We start from the raw sequence: 23,404 nt of genomic DNA on the forward strand, positions 1-23,404 counted from the left end.
CTGTTTAGCAAATCCCCTTTCTTTAGAAAATGTTTCTTTTTAAAAGAAGTTGTAAATGGGGGAGAAGAAAGGACTCTGCGAGCTGGAGTGGGTAGGGAGAAGAGGGCAAAAATGCTGAGATCCTGTGCTGGAATGAGGGCTACACAGAAAGAGACGGAGACGTGATCTTACCCAGCCTATAAATTTCAGCACTAGGACAGCTTCTAGCTCTGAAGTGCGCATGTTTCCTTTTTCATTGGGGCGGGGGTCGGGGAGAGGCGTTCAAGAGGGGGCATGCCTGTCATTCAAAGGCAAAGAGTGACTGGCCGTTCAGCTACAGGGTGCTGAAGGGGGTGCGATAACAACCAGGGGGAAGCGGAGGTCAGGATACACGGAGAGAATGAAGGAGACAAGGGTCCAAGCTCCTAGAAATGCGAGTCTGTCAGAGGGTGGGCGGGACAGGAGTTCGAAGCAGAAAAGAGAAGGAAATAAGGTCTAGGCGTGGGAAAAGGAAATTGGGGGAAGCAGAAAACAGGATCTGGAGTACTGAAATTATAATAGGGGAGTGGGTAGTCCACTCCTTATCAGTGGAAACTGGAGGTAAAGGGGAGTCCTGTGCTAAAGAGGAGGGGACATTTGCGTGGCATAAAGAAGTCAGTGTGCGGGAGAAGATTTATGGGAATTGATAAATTAATTTAGAAGCCCTTTATGCCTTCCTCACCCCTTGAGTGTTTTCGTTTGATTTTAGCCGCCTGTTCGAAATGATCTCTTTACCCCTCTGCTAGGGAAAACCCCTTCAGTTGAGTTTTTCTTTGGTGGTTCAAAATCCTTGGGCATCCTCTTCAAGTCACAGATTTGTAGAGGAGGAAAAAATACAATAGGCCAGAAGGGGGCAGTAGCAATCTTTTCCTGCCCTGGTTAAAGGTTAGAGTAGGGCTCCACGTAAGATATGGAGCAAGGAAGAAGGCTTAGGGTTGAGTTTCATCTGCCCATTCCAGATGTTAATCAGCAGAGAGGGTCACGTAATTAAGTGAAGTTCTTCTAAACTGGCTAAAAAGACAGAAAATAGCATGACAGGTAACTTTGCTATTTCAAATTAAATTTATAAATAGTATTGATAATAAAAGAGGAAAGGTAAATAGTTCAATGCAAGTAATTAGCAGCTCTGGTAAGGGGAAATGAAAAATGCATGTTCGACCATGAGCTGGATGAGTAAGCTACTTTTTGTCTGTAAGGTATACCTTGCTAATCACCTTGGCACTCGACTGCAGGTCTTAATTTTAAAATAAAATATAATTAATTTTTATTCCACAAATGACGTATCTCCCCTAGATCAGTTTAAATATCATAGCAGAGTAAAAGAATTCTGTTATTAAAAAGTAGAAAATATTTTCTGAGAAAAAATTGTGAGTTCTTTTCACCTTTTAATGTTAATATAAATCACCTGAGAATCTTGTTGAACTGCAGTTTCTGATCTAGTAGGTTTGAGGTGATGCTTGAGATTCCACATTTCTAACAAGTTCCTCACTGAGGTTGATGCTGCTGGTCCACTGATCACACTTTGAGTGGCCACGGTCTATACACCCTTTTATTGGATTTCTATCCCACCAAGCCAGTGAAAATATAGGAACTTCTACTTAATGAAAAGCAGCAGTGCCCAAGCATTCTGCTTACATACAAAATCAATTCTTTGGATGTGTTCTCTTAACTCTCAAAGCCCAGAAAAAGTGATTCAATTTAAAAGGAAAACAGTGTAGTGTAGTGTGAGACATCCCTTGACTGTAGTTTCGAATTTGTTCACTTCCAAAGTCTCACATGGAAACTCTAGACCTGATTTTATTCCTGTAGTCCAGACCCCCAAAATAAAATCAATTCCTGGAAATATATTTCTCCAATTGGTACTATGAAAAAAATCATGCAAGCTATATTTTTTTTTTTTTGGTGCTCAAAATTCTTTCCAAAAGAAAAAAATATATATATGTAAAAGTAGAAGAAAATTATTTTTTTTATTTTTTTTTCAAATCTTTATTGTTGGATGTAAAATGTATTGCATATGCTCCACATTTTTCCCCCATTGACCCCCTCCTCCTCACTCCCGCCCCCCTCCCACCTTTCCCCACACTATTGTCTGTGTCCATTGGTTATGCATATAAGTTCTTTGGTTTATTTCTCCCCCCCCCCAACCCCTTTCCCTTTGAGGTTTGTCAGTCTAGCAATGAATTTGTGCTTCTTACTCCCTTCACCTTTTACACCCATTCCCCCAACCCCCTTCCCAACTGGCAACCAACAAAATGTTCTCTGTATCTATGAGAATGTTCCTGTTCTTCCTGTTTATTTTGTTTGTAGATTCCATTGTTGATAGATATGTATTCATTGCCCTTTTGTTTGTTCATACATTTTATCTTTTTCTTTAAAAAGACCCTTCATCATTTCATATAATAACGGTTTGGTAGTGATGAACTCCTTTAACTTTTTCTTGTCTGGGAAAGTTTTTATATGTCCATCGATTCTAAATGACAGCTTTGCAGGATAGAGTAATTTTGATTGTAGGTTCTTGGTTTTCATCACTCTGAATATTTCTTGCCACTCCCTTCTGGCCTGCAAAGTTTCTTTTGAGAAATCAGCTGACAGCCTAACTATGTCAGCCTATGGGAACTCCCTTGTAGGTAACTAGCTGCCTTTCTCTTGCTGCTTTTAAGATTCTCTCTTTGTCTTGAACCTTTTGCATTTTGATGATGATGTGTCTTGGTGTGTGTGCCTCTTGGGGTTCATCTTGTTTGGGACTCTCTGTGCTTCCTGGACTTGTATGTCTGTTTCCTTCACGAAGTTAGGAAAGTTTTCTGCCATTATTGTTTCAAACAGGTTTTCAATTTCTTATTCTCTCTCTTCTCCTTCCGGCACCCCCAAGATGCGAATGTTGGCACGCTTGAAGAGGCTCCTTACACTATCCTCATTTTTTTGGATTCTTTTTTTCTTTTTGCTGTTCTGATTGGGGATTTTTTGCTTCCTTATATTCCAAATCAATGGTTTGCTCCTTGGATTTACATACTCTATTATTGAAGCTGTGTAAATTATTCTTTATTTCAGTTAATGCCTCCTTCAATTCTAACTGTGTATCCATGATTTTTAACTGGTCCTTTTTTATGCTCTTGAGGCCCTCCCTAAGTTCACTGATGTTCTCACTAAGTTCATTGAGCATCCTTATAAGAAGTATTTTGAACTCAGTATCTGTTAGGTTGCTTATCTCCCTTTCGCTTAGTTCTTTTCTTGGAGTTTTGTTCTGTTCTTTCATTTGGGACCTGTTTCTTTGTCTCCTCATTTTGGCTGCCTCCCTGTGTTTGTTTCCGTGTATTACTTAATGAGAGGTATGGGGCTCACTGAGACCCAATGCTGCTCCTTTGAAAGAATTTAGGAAAAACCTGAAGCAGGATCCAAGACCGGCCAATCCTATGGTTAAGCAAGTGGCAACAGCTTGGGTGGGCTTGAAAGTTGTGTGGGGTGGGGCGGGGCCTCAGGGAGTCACCAGGGCAGGGCTACCAGTGTGAGTCAGGTTGCTGGAGTCCCAGATAAGGAGACTATCTGCCGCCCCAGGGAAGGGCTCACTAAAGGAACAAAGGCCTCTTACAGCACATTTGTCCCCGAGAAAGCCCCCTCTCCAGCCCTCGCTCCAGTGCCAAACAGCTCAGTTCTTCCCTGTATGTCTCTGGCGCTCCTCAAGCTGGCTTCCCTCCAAGCTTAGAGGGGGAGAGTCCGATAAGTCCGTGAGCAGGCCCTTTAGGGAGCTGCCTTGGGCTCCAGCCGCTTCAGCTTCCGCTGGTGTTTCCAGCCAGAAGTTATGGGGACTTCTCTTCCTGGCACTGGAACCCTGAGCGGGGCACCTGGTGTGGGACGGGGAACCCCTCATTCCTCAGGAATTACCTTCCCAGCCTCGGGAGCCTCCTGATTTTTATCCGCCACACGTGGGTGTGGGACCAGCCTTTTGCACTGCCGCCCCTCCTACCAGTCTAGATGTGGCTGCTGATTTAATTCCGTAGTTGTAGGACTTCCATTCAGCTTGATTTCAGGCGGTTTTGAATGATGGTTGTTCTGTAGTTTAGTTGTAACTTTGATGTGGTTGTGGGAGGACGCGATACCGCGTTTACCTACGCCACTATCTTGACTGGATGTCTAGAAGAAAATTATTTATCCCAAATTTATTTGAGGTTGTAATGCTGCTCAAAGTAATATAGTCTTTGTAAGTAATTTCTTTCAACAGCAGTGTTGTTATTAACCTGGAGTAGGGTGAGTAGTGAAACCTGTGACAAATGGACACTCTGTCTAACATGTTTATTGTTTAGAGTTGGAAGGAACTTTTGAGAGGATCTAGTCTAGCCTCCTCATTTTATTTCTCAGCTCTCCTCCATTTGGGTTCCAGCTCTGTCAATCCACAGAAATAACTCTCACTAAGTCTGCCACTGAATTCCATGTAACTAGAACAAAAGGATATTTTTATTGTCATCTTACTTGACAGTTTCATGACAATGAATACCATTGGTCTTTTTTTTAAGTTTTATTTTTATTTTATTGTGTTAAGAACACTTAACAGGAAATCTTTCTCAACAGATTTTTAAATGTACAATATTGTGAACTATGTGCACAATACACAGTGAATTTCTAGAGCTTATTCATCTAGCACCACTGGAATTTTATACCCGTTGATTAACAGCTCCCCATTTCCTCCACTCCTCTTTTCCTAGCAACCACCATGCTGCTCTTGAAGCACTTTGTTCTGTTGACTCCTAGTCTGTCTCATTCACAGACATATCCTCCTCTACCTAGCTTATGAAAGTTGAATTTTCTAAAGGCTATATATTCTAGGCCCTCTCTTCTTATACTACATTCACTTATACAGTATGAAGCCCATCCATAACTTTCAATATCCTTTTATGCAGATGACACACAGATGTGTATTTCTCTCCAGACCTGTACATCAAACTGCTTCCTAAATAATTGCCATTAAATATCTCAAAGGCTCCTCAAACCCCACATTTCAAAACCAAACCTTCAAATGCTGTTTCTATTCTACAGTGTCTGTTTCATTGTCACCAACCAAAAGGCAAGGCATTGTCTCTAAGACTCCCTCTCTACCACCCACCATAATCAGTTCTTCACCAAGTGCTATTGATTATTTCTCTCCAATATTTCCTAGATCTGTCTACTCTTTCCATTTCAACCTCTATGACATCAGTTGAAAAGACAAAGTAGAGATTAATAAAGGACTTATTAATGTACAATTGAAAACAACCAAGAAGTAGAGCTTGGAGGCAAATCAGAGGGCAAGAAGTTGTTTTACCAAATCTTTGGTTGCTTGAGGATGCTTCCTCACAGAAAACAATAGAGCCGACTTCATCTTGATAAAATGTGTTTTCTGAAATTTAGGAGAAAGTCTCTTGTCTCAAACAGATGTTCTTCACACTGTAGGGCTCAGAGTTAGAATGGATTTGTGGTTGATAAAACCCTCTGACATGAGGATATGTAGTCATTATGGTATTTCTTAAAACATGTGGCTTGTGAAAGTAACAATTAGTGACTGTCATTTTTTTGACTGTATAATGTCTCAGGGATCACATAGAGAGTCTCTCTTTTACATCCAAGATCTCTAAAATACCACTGCAGAGTCAACAAATGGCTTTCAACTTTCATGGCCACCCACTAATTCATATATTCTTTACCTCCTTGCAATGGTTGTATTGGAAATAAAAGGCACACTATAAAACCTGCTCTGTTGGATTAAATAAATTGTCAGGAGGACAAGAATTTAAAGAGAAAGAATGAAAGAGAAGCATAGCTCCTGCATGTCGAATTGTGTGGGCTGCTACAAGTGCTAGTAGTAATGAATTTAAGGCTATTTCCAATGGCCAGCATTGTTCCCCAAGCAAGGGCACCCAAAGAGCTGATGTCACCCTGCATTTATTCCCTTTCATTTTTAAAATCCAGTTTTCTTTTCTCTTCTTTATCTTGTGGAATGAATAAAGGTGCTCAGCATGCAGAGAGGAAGCTTCAATGCTCATTGCTCTTCCAGGTTTCATGCACACAATTGGATGTCTGTCCAAAGCATTTCTGGATTACTGGAAAGTCAGAAAACTCATTTTAGGATTGGAACTCTTCTGCTTATTAGTGTTAAATATTCAAACCACATATGTGTCCAGTACTTGAAAAAAATTCTATGTCCAATGATGATTCATGTAAGTGACTGCTTCTCCATTGACTAATGTGAGAAATGCAGCATATCTTTTCATAAACATCAAGTGGGAAACCTTAATTTGGAGGGTAAAGAAAATGTAATACCACTTGAATATATTAGAAAGCTTCTTCTGTTACAATTCTAAAGGTGAAAATAATGAATAACAATAAGATTGACTGTTGTGTATCACTCTTCTTGGAATCTCCTAGGTTTGGTTCTGCAACTGATGTGAAAACTGCCTTGACATCTTCATTATCATACGCTTGATGAAAATTTCTTTCGGAGAATTCTCAGAGATGAACGTTTTGTTATTTACTTAAATAATGTTTATTCTCTCTTCCCATAAAATGTCCCTTCTTGATTCACAGAAGGCTGAAAAGAAGCTGATTTTGAAAAGAATAATAATATTTTAACTTGAACAATAGCAATAGTTGTGAGTGCCCTTTGGGGACCCCCTGCACTTCATCACCTGCTGAGATTAGCATCATCCTGCCCTCAGCCCATCCTTAACCAAGTCTATCTCCATCACAGAAGTAGTCTCAGAGCTGCCTTCAAAGCGGGGTATGGCCCAATTTTGGCAAATAAAGATTTTTGGCATTTTCCTCTGATCCAAGTGAAACAGATTTCATTTGTACTAATGAATAGTTTGAAGCTATCCTTACTGGGAATTACAAGCTAGAATTTTTAGTCACAGGAAAATAAAGTATTCCACAAGCTCCTTACTTTCATGAACAAACAAACAAACAAAATACATGCAAGCATACCTAGTACTTGATAGTTGAAGTGGAGTTTCATTCATTATATTTAATAACAATATTTTTATTATTCTAAAGCATAGTATAAATGTGAAAAGGATAGTGTATATGTAGTGAATATTCCTGCCAGTCAACCAGTCAATAAATATTAATTGACCATTTACTATACACAAAGTACTGTGTGTTTTTCTGAAGATAAAGCAAAGTAATATGACATTATTTTTTCCCTCTAGGGATTTATGATCTATATATTAAAATCACAAAAATAGCCGTGGCTGGTTTGGCTCAGCAGTTAGAGCATTGGCCTGTGGACCAGAGAGTCCCGGGTTCGGTTCACACTCAGGGCACATACCTGGGTTGCAATTTGTCCCCAACCCTGGTTGGGGTTGTGTGGGTGGCAGCCAATTGATGTGTCTCTCTCACATGGATGTTTTCCTCTCTCCCTCTCTCGCCCTCTCTTCCTCCCGCTCTATCTTAAGATAAATGCAAAAATCTCCTCAGGTAAGGATTAAAAAAATAAGAAAAATGAATACAGAAATGGGGCTCTAAGTCAGGGTATCATGTGGGGATATCAGTTTACTAATACCAAGGAGCTTCAAGGTATGTCATCCACCTATGTATTCTATGTATTTACAGTCTACACTCTGGTTCTTAGCTTGGAAGGTTCACACCGTTAATCTTGTCAGTGTACCAACTATGTTATTTATCAGGAATGTGACATACTAACTCTGTAATACCTAAGAGCTTGACATATAAGCCAGAATGAAAATACAGCTATCATGCTGCCAAGTAACCCATGTAGGCTGAGCATCATATAAGTTTGACACTACCTGGAAAGGTTTCATGATAAACATGAAATCAGAATAATAGGACTTCCCTCAGTTTTAAATTTTAAAAAATTAAAATTTGGGGGGGGGTAATATTGATTAATAACATTATATAAGTTTCAAGTGTACAATTTTTCAGATTTAACTGTATGGTTGAAATATGAAAAAGTTGACTAGATCTTTTCTCAAATAGACTGACTAAGCCATCTCCAACTTTATAATACCCATCCATGAAACTGAATATTTATATTGTCTGCCCTCATTACTCAATCCTTGGACTGGGATATGATTTATCTCTCAAGCTTCTCTCTTGTTTTTAAAATTAATTATTTTATTTTTGTTACAGATGTTTCTACTTTCCCCCCCACTGATACGCTCCCTGCGCTGTCCCTAGCTTTGTTGTCCATGTCCATTATTCATGCATATATGCATATAAGTTCTGTGGTTTATCTTTCTTCCCCTACCCACTCTTCTGGGGATTGTCAGTCTGTACCCAACTGCCACGTCTCTGGGACTACCTTGTTACTCAGACTGTTATGTTCATTATACTCCACAAATAAGTGAGATCATGTGATATTTGTCTTTCTCTGCTTGGCTTGTTTCGCTTAGGAAAATGCTCTCCAGGTCCCTCCATGTCGTCTCAAAAGATAAGAGATCTTTCTTTCTTACAGCTGCATAGTACTCCATTGTGTATATATACCACTGCTTTTTTATCCACTCATCTACTGATGGACATTTGGGCTGTTTCCAGATCTTAGTTATTGTAAATAGTGCTGCTATGAACATGGGGGTACATATATTACTTCTGATTGGTGTTTCAGGCTTCTTAGGGTATATTCCTAGAAGTGAAGTAACTGGGTCAAATGGAAGTACAATTTTTAATTTTTTGAGGTAACACCATATTGTTTTCCACAGTGGCTGCACCAGTCTGCATTCCCACCAGAAGTGTCCTAGAGTCCCCTTTCCTCCACACCCTCGCCAACACTTGTTGTTTGATGATTTGTTGGTGGCGGCCATTCTGACAGGTGTGAGGTGATACCTCATTGTTGTTTTAATTGCATCTCTCTGATGATTAGGGATATTGAGCATTTCTTCATACGTCTCTTAGCCTTTTTGAAGAGGTGTCTATTTAGCTCCTCTGCCCATTTTTTAATTGGGTTTATTGTCTTCCTTTTGTTGAGCTGTATGAGCACTCTATATATGTATATTGGAAATTAACCCCTTATCTGATGTATCATTGGCAATTATGCTCTCCCATAGAGTGGGTTGCCTTTCCATTTTGGTGGCTGTCTTTTGCTGTGCAGAAGCATTTTTTTGAGTTTGATGTAGTCCCATGTGTTCATTTTCTCCTTTGTTTCTGTTGCCTTAGGTGATGTATCAGTCAAAATTCTGCTGCATATGATGTCTGAAAATTTGTTGCCTACATTTTCTTCTAGGATTTCTATGGATTCACGAGTCACATTTAAGTGTTTTAACTATTTTGAGTTTATTCTTGTGTATGGTGTAAGTTGATGGTCTAGTTTCTTTCTTTCTTTTTTTTTTTTTTTTGCATGTAGCTATCCAATTTCCCAACACCATTTATTAAAGAGGCTGTCTCTAATACACTGTATACTCTTTCCTCCTTTCTCAAATATTAATTGAGCATATTTTCATGGGTCCATTTCTGGTTTCTCTATTCTGTTCCATTGATCTATCTACCGGGTCTTGTGCTAGTACCAGGCTGTTTTGATTACAGTGGCTTTGCAGTATAACCTGAAATCTGGAAATGTGATTCCTCCAACTTTGTTCTTCTTTTTCAAGATTGCTGTGGCTATTCAGGGTCTTTTTTGGTTCCATATGAACTTTTGAAGTATTTGTCCTAGTTCTGTGAAGTATGTCCTTGATATTTTGATGGGGATTGCATTGAATCTATAGATTGCTCTGGGTAGTATGGACATTTTAATGATGTTAATTCTTCTAATCCATGAACAAGGTATGTGCTTCTACTTTTTATATCTTCCTCTATTTCTTTTTTCAATGTCCTGTAGTTTTCTGCAAATACATCATTTACTTCTTTGATAAAGTTTATTCCTAGGTATCTTAATTTATTTTTGCCGCAATGGTAAATGGGATTTTTTTTTTAGTTTTTCTTTCTGTGACTTCATCATTGCTGTATAAGAATGCCGTTGGTTTCTTGAGATCAATTTTGTAACCTGCTACTTTGCCAAATTTATTTATTAAGTCTACTACATTGTTGATGGAGCCTTTAGGATATTCTATGTATAATATCATGTCATTTGCAAATAATGACAGTTTCACTTCCTCCTTTTCAATATGGATCCCTTTTATTTTTGCTTCCTATCTGATTGCTGTGGCTAAGACTTCCAGTATTATGTTAAATAAAAGTGCCAAAAGTGGGCATCCCTGTCATGTTCCTGTTCTTAAGGGAAAAGCTTTTAGTTTTTGCCCATTGAGTATGATGTTGGCTGTAGGTCTTTCATATATGGACTTTATTATGTGCAGATATGATCCCTGTATTTCCATATTGCTGAGGATTTTTATTAGTAATGGGTGCTGGATTTTGTCTACTGTTTTTCAGCATCTATTGATATTATCATGTGGTTTTTATCGTTCATTTTGTATATGTGGTATCACATTTATTGATTTGTGAATATTGTACCAACCTTGCATCCCTGGGATGAATCCCACTTGGTCATGGTGAATAATTTTTTTGATGTATTGCTGGACCCGATTTGCTAGTATTTTGTTCAGGATTTTGGCATCTATGTTCATCAGGGATATTGGCCTGTAGTTTTCTTTCTTTGTAGTGTCTTTTTCTGGTTTTGGAATTAGAATTATGCTGGCCTTATTAAACGAGTTTGGAAGTCTTCCTTCTTCTTGAATTGTTTGAAATAGTTTGAGGAGAATGGGTGTTAGTTCTTTGAATGTTCAGTAAAACTCCCCTGTGAGGCCATCTGGGCCTGGGTTTTTGTTTGCTGGGAGAGACTTGATTACATCTTCATTTCCTTAGTTGTTACTGGTTTGTTCAAGTTTTCTATCTCTTCCAAGTTCAGTTTTGGGAGACTATGTGTTTCTAGAAATTTGTCCATTTCACTTAAATTGTCAAATTTTTTGCCATATAATTGTTCATAGTATTTATTAACATTCCTTTTTTATTTCAGTGATGTCTGTTGTTACTTCTCCTCTTTCATTTCTGATTTTGTGTATTTGGGTTCTCTCTTTGTTTCTTGGCGAGTCTAGCTAAGGGTCCATAAATCTTGTTTATTTTTTTTTAAAAACCAGCTCTTTGTTTCATTGATCCTTTGAATTGTTTTTTGGTCTCCATGTCATTTATTTCTGCTCTGATCTTTACTATTCCCTTACTTTTGCTTGCCCTGGGGTTTTCTTTTTGTTTGCTTTCTAGTTCTTTAAGTTATGAAGTTAGATAGTCTATCAGACATTTTTCTTGTTTCTTGAGGTAGACCTGTAATGCTATGAACTTCCCTCTCAGAACTGCCTTCACTACATCCCATAGATTTTTGTTGTGTGTTCATTTTACTTGGTATCCAGGAAGTTAATTTCTTACTTGAACTCTTTGGTAACCCATATATTGTTCAGTAACATGCTATTTTGCTCCATGTTAACAAATGTCTTTGCATGTTTCTGTTGCAATTGATTTCTAGTTTTATGCCATTGTATCTGAGAAGATGCTTGATATGATTTCAATCTTCTTGAACTTGTAGAGACTTAGTTTGTGCCCTAAAGTGTGGTCTACTTTTGAGAATGTCCCATGTGCACTTGAGAAGAATGTGAATTCTGCAGTTTTGGGCTGCAATTCTATGTAGATATCTATGAAATCCATTTGATCTAGCACTTCATTTAGAGTCTCTGTTTCCTTGTTAATTTTTTGTCTAGAGAATCTCTCCAGTGATGTGAGTTGGGTGTTGAAGTCCCCTGCTACGATTGTATTGCTGTTGATTTCTCCTTTGAAGTCCACCAGAAGATTTTTAATATATGTTCGTGCTCCTATATTGGGTGCATATATGTTTACCAAGGTTATATGTTCCAGTTGGATAGATCCTTTCAATATTATGCAGTGGCCTTCTTTGACCCTAGTTATGGTCTTTATTTTGAAATCTACTTCATCAACTATGGGTATCGCTACCCCAGCCTTTTTTTTTTTTTCCTTTCCATTTGCTTGAAAGATTTTTTTCAACCTATGTGAATTCTTTGTTGTGAGGTAGGTCTCTTGTAAAAAACATATATGTGAGTCATGCTTCTTATCCAGTCAGCTACTCTGTGTCTTTTTATCAGAGCATTCAAACCATTCACATTTAAGGTGATAATTGATATGTACTTATTTATTGCCATTTTTGTTTAGTGTGGTTCTATTTTTCTTCCTATTTCTTCTACTAATTACAGCAGTCCTTTTAGCATATCTTGCAGTGCTGGTTTGATGCTAATATATTCCCTTAGCATTATTTTTTTCTGTCTGAGAAGCTCTTTATTTGACCTTCTATTCTGAATGACAGCCTTGCTGAATAGAGTAGTCTTGGATTCAGATCCTTGTTTTTCATGACCTTGATTACTTCACACCACTCCCTTCTGGCCTGTAGTGTTTCTGTTAAGAAGTCAACTAATAGCCTTATGGGGTTTCCTTTGTAGGTAACCTACTGCTTATTTCTTACTGCTTTTAGGATTCTCTCCTTGTCTTTAATTTTTGGCATTTTGATTACTGTGTGTTTTTGTGTGGGCCTGTTTGGGTTCTTCTTACTCGGGGCTCTCTGTGCTTCTTGAACTTGAACGCCTTCTTCCTTCACCAAGTTAGAAAAGTTTTCTGTCATTATTTCTTCAAATATATTCTCTAACCCTTGCTCAATTTTTTCCTCTTCAGGGACCCCTATGATGTGAATGTTATTACGTTTCCAGTTGTCCCACAGTTCTCTTAAGCTATCTTCCTGTTTTTTAATTGTTTTTTTTCCTTTTGGTTTTCTGATTGTTTGGTTTTGTTCTACCCTGTCTTCTAATTCACAGATCCAGTCCTTAGCTTCCTCTACTCTGCTGGTTAGTCCTTCCAATGTGTTCTTTATTTCTGCTATGTCATTCTTCATTTCCACTTGGTTGGTTTTCAATGTTTCTGTATCTTTACTCATGTTGCTGATGTGCTTACTCATGCTGTTGAGCTTCCTCAAGATCATGGCTCTGAACTCTACCTCTGATAATTTGCTTAAGTGCATTTCATTCACCTCATCTTTGATATAGTTCTCTTGGTCTTTCATTTGGTATTTGTTTCTTTATTTCACCATTTTGGCTATCTCAGTGGGTTTTGGAGCCTGCCAAATTTTTCCTGTGGGTGTTGGTGTTCTACTGTTTGTGGCTCCCTCTACTGGGTTTGAATGGGTCTGGGAAGACCCACATTAAACACCACTGTCAAGTCTTACTTTCCTGGGTAGAGGTGCAAGCCCAGGAAAGGTTCAGTTATCCTCTAGCTTTTTTCTGGAGGCTAGTAGTCTCAGTTACTCAGAGCCTTGGAATATAGCCCTGGTGTTCTGCATAAGAGGATTTCCAGAGGGTGGGATAGATGCTGGTTGTTAATGAGCCTCAACTTGCATTTCTTTGCCTCACCTTGGAAAGGCTGAATCTTTGAAGGGGGAGGGGGGCTGCTGCTTTTCCCCACAGTTCTGGGAAGGAGCACACTGGCCACCGTCCTTTGTTGCCGCAACTCAGCAAAAATTCTGAGTGCCCTCCAAATCCCGGTTGTCCTTACAGAGTTCCAGCTCAGTCTTCCTGCCCTTTGCTGTAGTCCTCAGGTGAGTGGCTGTGGCTATTTTAGTGCTCTGTCCTTGCTCTCTGCGCTGTGGAGCGGGCTTGGTCTTTATTCCCCAAGGAAGCTGCTCACAGCTAAGACTGCTGCTGTCCTTGGGCTCCCACCCCGCCACCCTCTCGTGCCTCTGCAGATCCTACCAGTGTTTCTGGTTATATGGTCCTGTCCTGCTGCTTTTCTGTTGCTCTTTTTCCGAGGATTTGTCTTTATTTTAGTTGTAATTCCTGTTTGGTCCTGGGAGATCACCTGTGTAGCTTCTATTTACTCCACCTCCATTTTTACATCCTCTATGCCTATCTTGTGTGCAGCTGGGTCGCACAGGCCTTTCTGGTGCTCCAGCCCCTGCAGGTCCCCTGGGTAACTGGATAGCACAGTCCCTTTGGGGACCAGGCTCTGTGCCTATGTTATGGGTTGTTGGGTCACACAGGTCTCTTTGTTGCTTCAGCACCCCGTGGGTCCCAGGAGTAACTGGATGGCACAGTCCCTGCAGGATTGCGTAGGCCTCTCTGGTGTTTCAGCACCCCACAGGCCCTGGGAGTAACTAGATTGCACAGTTCCTGCTGGGTCGCACAGAACGCTGTGATGCTTCAGCACCCCACAGGTCCCATGGGTAACTGAATGGCAGAGTCCCTGCTGGATTGCACAGGCCTCTCTGGTGCCCTCACACCCTGCAGGTCCTGCGGGTGGGCAGCTGGATTGCACCAATTTCTCTGGGGCTCCGGCTTAACACTGCTCTTGTGAGCTGCTGAACTGCACAGGCCTCTGTGGAGTCCTAGTTCCCGCTGCTGGAGGCTTGGGAGAGCTGCTGCCCCATGGGGCTCAACTACTGCTTAGCTTTTGCTGTAGTTTTGAGGATGGGTCTCAGCTGCTGGTCTGTTCTTCTGTTGCCTGGGGATGGATGTATGCTCCCCAGCCTCTGTTGCTGGGGGTATATCTGGACTCTGATCAGGTTGCTACTATGGGAGATGGTGCTGGGCTCCTGGCTGTCCATGGCTTTCCTGACAGGCACCTTGGGAGTTCCACTACTGTGCACTGGTCTGTGGTGACACAGAGTGTCCACTGGTTCCATGGTGCCAGGTGCACTGGTGGGCTCAGGTTGCTGCGCCCTAGCCACTCCCACTGCCTCCTCCCAGGGAAGACCTGGGATCTTCCAACATGGTGGGACCTCCCGAGGGGTGCAGGGAGAAGCGCCCTGAGGAGCAGTTTACAGAGGTAGCTGGCTGCTCCATCCACAGCACAGGAACCTTTTGCTCCTCGTCCCTGCACTGCAAGAGTTTGGTTGTCCACCTTCACGTCCACTCACACTCTCTCACACACTAGCTCACTCTTTCATGCACTTACCCTCCCTCCGGTCCTGCTCGCTGCCATCTTCCATTCAGGCTTCTCTTTTTTATGCTCTATTTCTAATCAACTCCAGTGCTAACTGACATATTCGGTACTTTTTAAATGGCACATTAAAAATGGTACCTAAAAATGGTACATTATGAAAGATTATATACTTATAAAATATGTATGTGGAATATATATAAAGTATGCATAATAATAATAAAACAAATTTCTATATAACCACATATACCACAACACATAAGAAATCACCATTACCTCTGAAGTTCCTTGAATGCTAATCCACTATCCCACCTCTTAGATTAACTTCTAATCCTGAATATTTTGCTATCATTTTCTTGCTTCGCTTTATTATTCTAATACAAACACATATTGTTTAGTTTCTCACTTTTTAAACTATAGATACATTGAATGAGATTGTTTGCATTCTTCTGTGACTTTCTTTGGTCAATATTATGATATTGCACATAGCAAGTGTTCATTTTCACACTATCTTGGTTCATTCAATGAGCATTCCACTGTTTATTCTCCATTCTACTGCTGTTGGGATTTGTATTGTTTCCAGGATTTTTGCAATGATAAGTAATGCTGAACAATATTCTTGCATATTTCATCTGTTGTACATATGCAAATTTAGAGGAAGAATTATTGAGTCCTAAGGTATGTACAGCTTCAATTTTATTAGATAATGCCAAGTTGTTTCCTATAGTGTTGTAATAATTTACATTCTTACCATATTGTAGAAGAGTTTTAATTTCTTTATTTCCTCACCAACACTTGGCTTTGTCAGACTTCTTAATTTTTGCCAATCTGGAGAAAGTTAAATAGTATCTCATTGTGTTTTTTATTTTTTATTATTTTTATTTATTGATTTTTAGAGAGAGGAAGGGAGAGCGAGAGGGAGAAACATTGGTGAGAGAGAACATCGATTGGGTGTCTCCTGCATGCCCCCCACTGGGGATCAGGCTCATAACCTGGGCATGTGCCCTGACTGGGAATCAAATTGAACCAGTGACCTCTTGGTTCATGGGTCGATGCTCAACCACTGAGCCACACTGGCTGGGCTTTCTTTTTTTTCATCCTCACCAGAAGATTTTTTTTTTCATTTATCTTCAGATAGAGTAGGAGGGAGGGGTAGAGAGAGAGAGAGAGAGATCAACTAGTTACCTCTCACAGGACCTGATCAGGGCCGGGGACTGGACCACAACCTAGGTATGTGCCCTTGACCAGAATCAAACCTGTGACTCTTTGGTCCACGGGCTGACACTCCCAACTGCTGAGCCAAACTAGCCAGGGTAACATCTCATTGTGGTTTTAGTTAGCATTTATCTAATTATCAATGGGTTGGTTATTTGTGTTTTATCTGTGACATATGTACCTGTTTATTTCTTTGGAAAACTATTTAATTAAGTTGTTTCCTTTTCCTTATTTATGTGTAAAAACTATTTTATAGCAATTCTTTGCTAGCTGTATGTTTATAGCAAACTTTTGTTAGTTGTATCTCTTCCCAGTTTGTGACTTTTCATTTTCTTGATCATATTGTAATATAAAATTTATTATTTTCCCCATATGACTTTTTTATTTTTGTCTTGCTATATAAGTATCAATATTAAGATTATGACACTATGTTCCTATATTATCTTCTGAGTTTTTTTTTTTTGTTGTTGTTGACAATATTACAGATATCCCCCATTTTTCTCTTTTTGGCCCCCCTGCACCTAGCCCTGCCCCACCCCAGGTATTGCACACTGTTGGTGTGTCAATTGGTTATGCATGTATAAATATAAGTTCTTTGGTTTATATCTTCCTGCACCCCTACCCACTTTCACTCTAAGGTTTGTCAGTCTATTTCCTACTTCCATATCTCTGGATCTATTTTGATCACCAGCTTAATTTGTTCATTATATTTCATAAATAAGTGAGATCATGTGGTACTTGTCTTTCTCTGGCTAGCTTATTTTGCTCAGCATTATACTCTCCAGGTCCCTCCATGTTATCTCAAAGGTAAGAGATCTTTCTTTCTTATAGCTGCATAGTATTCCATTGTGTACATGTACCACAGCTTTTGTATCCATTCATCTATTGATGGTCACTTGGGCTGTTTCCAGATCTTAGTGATTGTAAATAGTGCTGCTATGAACATGGGTATTCATATATTCTTTCTGATGGGTGTTTCAGGCTTCTTAGGGTATATTCCTAGAAGCGGGATCACTGTGTCAAATGGAAGTTCAATTTTTAATTTTTTGAGGTGACACCATAGTGTTTTCCATAGTGGCTGCACCAGTCTGCATTCCCACCAGCAGTGTACTAGAGTCCCCTTTTCTCCACACCCTCGCCAACACTAGTTGTTTGATGATTTGTTGATGGCGGCCATTCTGACAGGTGTGAGGTGATACCTCATTGTTGTTTAAAGTAGCAATTAATGCCGATAGTGAATATTGTCTATTTTAGTTATTTATATGTCATATACTAAGATTTGTTAGTTTCTATGTGTAGGTCATATATGAAAACAAGAATTAAGTGATCCCCTTCTAAGAGTTTGAAAAGTAAAGTGCCCTATAACATCAATATAGCATATTAGAGCATAGATTTGCAAAGTTACTTCAGAAATAAAATGGGTTCTAATATAAAAAGACTTGACTATAGTTCTGGTCATGTATGGCAGTATAATAAACTATCCAAATACTTTTATGGTTTAAAACAATAATTTATTGCTGTCTTTCAAGACTCTGTAGAGTGAGTGGATTCATCAGGACATGCTTATTTGGGAATCTTTCAAGTTATTATATGGAAGTTGAGGCTTGAGTCATTTGAGAAGGTATGCCCCAACCATGAGCGTTCCAAGAGAACAAGGAAGATGTTACTGCACAGATTCTTATGATATATCCTTGGGAGTCATGCTGTGTCACTTCTGCTACATTTTGCTGGTTACATATAGCCAGCTCAGCTTCATTATGAAAGGGGACTTTTCTCGGGTGTGAATACTAGAAGGTATGGTTCATTAGACAGTCATCTTTGAAGATTAATCACAAAAGTCATGTCAAAGGATTTCCAGTATTAATATTCACAGAGAGCTTTGTATCATTTTTCTAATTCAAGCAATAAAGAAGATTAGATAGACTGAAACACTTCAGGATGCAAAATACATAAAACTTGTAGATTAAAATATACTTTTAAAGGCAAAGTTGAACTGGCCATGAACTAAGAAAAATATGCAGAGAACCAAAGCAAGAGAGCATGAATACAGAGTAAAATTCAAATGCTAAGGACAAGATGTACTCTAGAGTATCTTTTGATCCCAAAGATATGACTTCCATTTTAATGACAGTTTGGCAGGGGGCAGGGGAAGCAATACAGGGAGAGTGAGAAAGAAAGCCTTGAGCCCAGGTAAAGTGGATGGTTTGTTTATAGATCTTTTGTATAAACCATACAAAAGGAAAGATAGCATGGAAGCATTGCCTATCCAAAACTTGACTCTAAATGGAACTAAAACATATCTGAGGATTTGTAACCACAGGACAAACATGATATGGACTTGTGATTATAACTGTCCTATCCAAACACCTCAAACGAATATTTATTTAAAATTGTTCTAAGTTCATGACTTCAAGTATTTCAGGTGGAAGCAATGCTAATCCACCTGGGGGAAACATACTTCAACGTACATGTCAAAGTTTTACTTCAGCTAAAACTATAATGGACATAAGATTTACTAACACAGCCCTGGCCACTTTGGCTCAGCGGTTAGAGCATCAGCCTGTGGTCCAGAGAGACCTGGGTTCGGTTCCCGCTAAGGGCACGTACCTCGATTGCAGTTTATCCCCAGCCCTGGTTGGGTCATGCGGGTGGCAACCACTTGATGTGTCCCTTTCACGTCGATGTTTCTCTCTCTCTCTCTCTCTCTCTCTCTCTCTCTCTCTCTCTCTCTCTCTCCCCCCCTCATACTCTATGTGAACAACAACAACAAAAAAGATTTACTAACACAAATCACAGAATGTATGACAAAATAAAACCTCCACAGGAGCCAGAGAAGCAATGAGTAATAGAGTGTGATACTCAAACACTTCAGATATTAGACTTATCATATTTAAAATAGATGTTTTAATTATGTTTAACAATTACAGAAGCAAAGAATAAGTAAGAAATAAGTGATTCAGCCCTGGGAAGTGTGGACAGTTGGTTGGAGCATCATCCCATGCACTGGAAGGTCACAGGTTTGATTGCCAGTCAGGGCACATACCTAGTTTTTGGGTTTGATCCCCAGTCGGGCATGTGAGAGAGGCAACTGATTGATGTAGCTCTCTCACAATGATGTTATCCTTTTCTCTCTCTTTCTTTCTTCCTCCCTCTCTAAAATCAATAAAAGTAATTATTTAGGAAAAAGTGACTCATAAAAAATGTATATCTAGATATGAAAAAAAAATATTTACATGTCAATGAGCTATTTAAATATTGTATTAGATATAACTTATGAGATAACTATTGAACTAGAAGATAGACCAAAAATATTATCCAGAATATAGCACAGAGAGACAAAAAAAATTAAAAACATAAAAGGAAAGTCAAGAAACACAGAGGCCCTGGCCCCATAGCTCAGTTGGTTAGAGCTTTGTCCTGATACGCCAAGATTGTGAGTTCAATATCCAGTCAGAGCACATACAAGAATCAACCAATGAATGAATAAATAAGTGGAACAACACATTGATCTCTCTCTCTTTCCCTTTCTCTCTAAAATCAATTGAACATTTTTTTTATTAATGAATTAATTTTTGTTATAGATGTTTCTCCTTTTTCCCCACAGAAACCCTCCTCCTATCCCACTCCCACCCCAAGCATTGTTGTATGTGTCCATTGGTTGTGTATACATACATATAAGTTCTTTGGTTTATCTCATCCCTCACTCCCAACCCTTTCCTCTGAGGTTTGTCAGTCTGAACCATACTCCTTTCTATGTCTCTGGGTCTGTTTTGTTCATCAGCTTATTTTGTTCATTATATTCCACAAATAAGTGAGATCATGTGATATTTGCCTTTCTCTGATTGGCTCATTTTGCTTAGCATAATACTCTTCAGGTCCCTCCATGTCATCTCAAAGGATAAGAGATCTTTCTTTCTTACAGTTGCATAGTGTTCCATTGTGTATATGTACCACAGCATTTTTATCCACTCATCTATTGACAGACACATGGGCTGTTTCCAGATCTTAGCAATTGTAAATAGTTCTACTATGAATATAGGGATATATATACTGTTTCTGAATGGTGTTTTAGGATTCTTAGGATATATTCCTAGAACTGGGATCACTGGGTTAAATGGCAGTTGCATTTTTAATTTTTTGAGGAAACATCATAGTGATTTCCACAGTGGCTGCACCAGTCTGCATTCCCACCAGCAGTGTACTACAGTTTGCTTTTCTCCACACCCTCGCCAACACTTGTTGTTTGATGATTTATTGATGGTGGCCATTCTGGCAGGTGTGAGGTAATACCTCATTGTCGTTTTAATTTGCATCTCTCTGATGATTAGTGATGTTGAGCATTTCTTCATAAGTCTCTTGGCCATTTGTATGTCCTGTTTGGAGAGGTGTCTATTTAGCTCCTCTGCCCATTTTTTAATTGGATTCTTTGTCTTCCTTTTGATGAGTTATATGAGTACTCTATATATTTTGGAAATGAACCCCTTATCTGATATATCGTTGGCAATTATATTCTCCCATAAGGTAGGTTCCCTTTCCATTTTGATGGTAGTTTCTTTTGCTGTACAGAAACACTATATATATATATATATATATATATATATATATATATATATATATAAATTTTTTTTATTCTTTATTGATTTTAGAGAGAGAGGAAAGGAGAGGGAGAGAGAGATAGAATCATCAATGAGAGAGAACACTGATTGGCCACCTCCTGCATGCCCCCCACTGGGGATCAGACCCACAACCTGGGCATGTGCCCTCACCGGGAATCAAACCAGCGACCATGGATCGATGCTCAACCACTAAGCCATACTGGTTGGGCTGTGCAGAGGCTTTTTAGTTTAATGTAGTCCCATATATTATTATTTTTTGTTGTTTCTCTTGCCTTAGGCATTGTATCAGTGAAATTAATGCTGCATGTGATGTCTGAAATTTTGTTGCCTATATTTTCTTCTAGGATTTTTATGGATTCTTGAGTCACATTTAAGTTTTTTATCCATTTTGAGTTTATTCTTGTGTATGGTGCAAGTTGGTGGTCTAGTTTCATTGTTTTACATGTAGCTGTCTAGTTTACCCAACACAATTTATTAAAGAGCCTGTCTTTAATTCATTGTATGTTCTTGCCACCTTTGTTAAATATTAATTGAGCATAATGTCTTGGGTCAATTTATAGGTTCTCTGTTCTGTTCCATCGATCTATATGCCTGTTCTTATACCAGTACTGGGGTGTTTTGATTACAATGGCTTTTAGTATATCCTGATATCCAGTATTGTGATTCCTCCTACTTTGTTCTTCTTTTTCAAGATTGCTGTGGCTATTCAAGGTCTTTTTTAGTTCCATATGAACTTTTGAAGTCTTTGTTCTAGTTCTGTGAAAAATTTTTTTGGTATTTTAATGAGATTGCATTGAATCTATAGATTGCTTTGGGTAGTATGGACATTTTAATTCTTCCAATTGAACAATTTTTGAAGAAATAAGGAAACACATAGGATAGGGAAATAAGATCTAACACATGTCAAGTAGAACTTTCAAAGAAATAATAAATTTCAGAAACAGTAATTCTTGACAAAGCAATGGTTAAAATTTTTTTTTTCAGAATTGATAAAAAACTTGAATCATCAGAATTAGAAATTTCAATGGAATTCAAATAGAATGAATGAAGACTATGATACCTAAATATATTGTACTTGAAGTGAAACTAAAAAACTAAAGACAAGGAAAAAACCTTGAGATCAGTCCGAAATCGATTTTTAAAAAAATTGCTTAGTGACAACAATTAAATGGCCAGCTGAATTCTTAGTAATAATAAAAGATCAAGAAGACAATGAAATGAATTACTATTTGATACACCGAGGGAATATAACTCAACCTAGGATAATATATCTGCAAATTTCTTTTAACGAAATAAGTGTAAAATAAATATATTTCCGGGTAAACAAAAATCAGAGTGTTTACTAACAGCGCAACATCAAGAAAGGAATAAAAGGAAAATAAATCTCAGAGTGAAAGACTATTTCAGCAAACAGGAAAAGGACTCCATAAGGAAGATATAAATGCAAGAAAACGTAGTGAACATAGAAATTCCTATACAGATGGGTAAATATAAGTTAAAAATAACAGTGTATATTAATTCCAGACAAAAGTAGGTTTTAAGGCAAAAAAACAAACAAAAAAAACTTACTATGGAAAGCCAGATCAATGAAATTAAAGCTATACTATAATACCACATTGGACTAGAGCAGAGAGAAAAATCAGGAAAGATGGATGAAGATAGCAGAGAGTAGTAGAGGAAGTAGAAGGACAGAGGGGCATCTTGATGGGTTTTTAAATTGTATGTCAACTCTAATTTTAAAAAAAGAATAGAAGAGGTATGCAACATAAAGATTTGATATATGTATATATTACAAAATGATTAATATTGAATGTAAACTATAATTTAAAAATAAACACATAAATAGAAAATTGTTAAGAAAGTAGATCTTAAAAGTTTACATCACAAGGAAAAAATGTAACTGATAAGTTTTTAAAAGCTAAAAACAAAAGTTAAATATGATTAACATTTCCAATTTGAGAATCAAAGGCTGGAGCTCATGCACATGCTCTCTCTCTCCTCTTTTCTCCCCTTCCCTTCTCAGAAACCAAGATGCTGGAAATAGTTCACTTTATATTAGAATATTAAAGGACAATCTAATTGCTTCCTTCAAGAATATAAAGTCATTTTTTTAAAGTCCATTTCCTAAAATTCACCACACCAGCATATCTCCAACTCTTTTCAGGCCAGCCATATATGAGCCATGCATATAGAATACATAAATGATAAGAATTCTTTTTTGTTGTTGTTGTTGTTAATCCTCACCCAAGGATATTTTTCCATTGATTTTTAGATAGAGTGGGAGGGAGGAAGGGAGAGAGAAACATCGATGTGTGAGAGACACATTGATTGGTTGCCTCCTGCACGACCCCAACCAGAGCCTGGGATGGAAGCTGCAACCCAGATACGTGCCCTTGACCAGAAATCAAACCCACGACCCTTCTGTCCACAGGCCAATGCTCTGTTGAGCCAAACCAGCCAGGGCAATAATAGGAATTATTGCCAAATTGTTGACTGTTGGACCAGGCAAGAAAAAACTTAGTGGAATCTTCATCAACAGAGCTTTAAAAAATGTGGATCTGTCGTAAACCAACATGCTCCCCTCCAGGTTTATGCATCTATGTCATACAATATTAATAGAGAAGTTAAAAGATGTATATCCAAGTTCTAGGTCCTTGCTT

General features: G+C 38.6%; 1 protein-coding gene and 1 long non-coding RNA gene across 4 annotated transcripts in view; one reads left to right on the forward strand and one right to left on the reverse strand.

Moving 5' to 3' along the window:
* Nucleotides 1-387, reverse strand: part of GLRA2 (glycine receptor alpha 2) — a 207,436-nt gene extending 207,049 nt beyond the window's left edge. The window contains exon 1 of one of the 2 annotated variants that reach the window (XM_036270879.1): nucleotides 172-325. The gene's annotated coding sequence lies outside the window, so the exon portion shown is untranslated. Of the gene's footprint in view, nucleotides 1-171 lie in introns of both variants that reach the window. The other variant, XM_036270876.1, reaches the window with a different exon arrangement.
* LOC118635882 overlaps nucleotides 1-23,404 on the forward strand; it is a 115,790-nt gene that overhangs the window by 87,048 nt on the left and 5,338 nt on the right. The gene's annotated exons all lie outside the window — the stretch shown is intronic.

This window comes from Molossus molossus, unplaced genomic scaffold (assembly GCF_014108415.1).
Source record: "Molossus molossus isolate mMolMol1 unplaced genomic scaffold, mMolMol1.p scaffold_m16_p_2, whole genome shotgun sequence".
Classification (NCBI taxonomy): domain Eukaryota; kingdom Metazoa; phylum Chordata; class Mammalia; order Chiroptera; family Molossidae; genus Molossus; species Molossus molossus.